Genomic DNA, 2489 nt, shown 5'->3' on the forward strand with positions numbered 1-2489 from the left:
GAGGAAGAATAAACAAGTTTTATTTAAGAAAGGACTTGTATCGTAGAAGAATTAACAAACAAACATACAGAGATGTAACAACGGTATGTACTCAACTAATTTATAACACTCAACTTTTTGTTAGTTTGTGTAATCTTTTCCATCCTCGATTTACCTGAGCTGAAGAAAACTAAAACGACTTGAAACTGTAGTTCTTAACTGACTAAAAACAGATACGTCATACTTGTTGCATCATGATATTTGTAAATCCAACCACTCGTTGACTCAGTTTTTAACCATCTCAGATCTGATACACGTTACAACATTTACAATACTAACACGTATATTTCAGTATTCCTATATTGTATGATATAAGTCAGTTTTCTCTATTTCCTTAACTTGTATAGTGATGATTCCTGTTATTAGTGGACAGGTCTTGTCAAGATTGGATATAGTATCACTATCTTTATACACTCTTCTTTACTTTACTCAAAAGTTTATTTATCATTCTTACACAAATGTTATTTCTATACTAATTGTTTCACAATAACTTACATTTTAGTTACTGGATCATAGCACAACACGCTATCAAGAACTGGTGAATCATAATCAGAATTTTCTGGAAATGACGTCAACCCACCAAGTACCCAGATAAATCCCATGTAGGTCACTGCACCCAGACCCATGCGTGGTATGGGCATTGGTCTCTCCATTTCCCAGGCGTCTATTTCCGGTGTGTATACTTCCATAGACGAAACCACTCTATTATTAAAGAATATTCCATTTAAAAATATAATTTTATGTATTATACAAACAATAAAATCATGCTAAAGAAATGAATCTTTTTCTTTTTCTAACACAAATCAAACTTTCATTTACTGACATTCATAACATCATTCATATAAAACCAAAATCTGGTGTAATAAGTATGCATGATATTGTAAATTATTTACACAATCAGTTGAACTTTACAATGTATGTCTTTACTATACAGTTCATTTGGGATTAACAAAAAAACAAAGAACATTTTCCATCAATACATTACTCATCATACTTGTAATTTTTTACACGATTAAAAAAATAAAATATTGTGTCTTACTTCATGCATGTGTTACTTACCTCCCTGTGCTATCACGACCACCGATAGCATAAATACGCCCACGAATAGTTACAACACCATGGTGTGCTCGAGCACAGATCATGTTCCGTTTACTTTCCCATTCTTTCGTGGCGAGGTCAAGTACATAAGTAGTTCCTGTCGGTATCATTTCACCACTCTTACTTGCATCTGGATCATATCCACCTGGATTGAATCAACAAATGTATTATTGTTAAGTTTTGTGAAAGAACAAAATGAACATATCAAACTGAAATACTTGAGCATTACAATACTTACAAGGAGTTATAACAACTGAATATATTCTAGACTTTCAGGAACTAATTATATAATGACACTATGTATGTAACTTATATAGTAACTACTGATCTGAAATATTCCTCATTAGTATGCCTAATCTAGCCCATTTAGTTTCTATTTATCGCGTATTTCATATCAGCTAGATGAGACAGTGGATTTTCTAATTTTAACACTAAAACATATAGTATGGTATAGTTGTTTGTTTCAAAGAGAAATACTTTTCTAAGATGGTTGTTTGGGGTTTATTAGCACAAAGCAAAATGATTGATCTGCTCTTCAACTACAAAGGTATCTTGTTACTAACGTCTTTAGTAAAAACTTAATGAACTATTTTTATATTTATGTTCTTTTAATATTTCGTACCAATGTAAAGAGTAAAAAAAAAATCTAATAGCATTTAATTATTCAACATGTTTATAATAGTGACTAAACATTACTGTGTTCATTGTTGTACAGTAATTAATATTAATATCCTATGTTAGAAATACAACACTTTAGAAGGGAAGCATTTACCAAATGCAACAACACCAGCAGAATGTCTCGGTATTTGTAGCTCGGCTCTATTTTCCCACTTGTTACAGTCCATATTATAAATATCGAGCAATCCTGTGCTCACTAGGTGGTTTTTATTGGACTGAGAAACACAACAACCGCCGACAACCCACAGTGTATCTTGTGCAACTACGGCTGAGCAGTAAGCCCTAGCCATTCGAAGCGGAGGACGAGATGACCATCTAGGTTAAAAAATATGGTATTAAGTCAAATATGAGAGTAAAAATGTCAAGATTATGTGAAAGCGTTTTGTTACATGATACTTATATGTTTAATATAAATTTATAATGAAAACAGAAAAAATAGTGATTTTTCTATAATTTGGTGTTTTTTGAGCTCTTCAGAAAACAGGAAATATACGTCTTCCAAAGAAAATCCTAAGAACTGGCTTAATTTTAAACAAGTAATATTTAACCAAGAAACATACAGTGGATAACACTTTTTTTTAAATTAATCTACATAAAATTTGTATTTTTTGTTTGGAATTTTTATTTATATTCTCTATGTAAACTTAAACAATTATTAGTAGAAAGTAAGAAGG

The 2489-nt window shown here is 31.1% G+C and overlaps 1 pseudogene; it reads right to left on the reverse strand.

Annotated features, from left to right (window-relative positions):
• Window positions 1-507: 507 nt before the first annotated feature.
• LOC106465823 overlaps window positions 508-2489 on the reverse strand; it is a 48509-nt pseudogene continuing 46527 nt past the window's right edge.

This window comes from Limulus polyphemus, unplaced genomic scaffold, assembly GCF_000517525.1.
Source record: "Limulus polyphemus unplaced genomic scaffold, Limulus_polyphemus-2.1.2 Scaffold2062, whole genome shotgun sequence".
NCBI classification, from domain to species: Eukaryota; Metazoa; Arthropoda; class Merostomata; order Xiphosura; family Limulidae; genus Limulus; species Limulus polyphemus.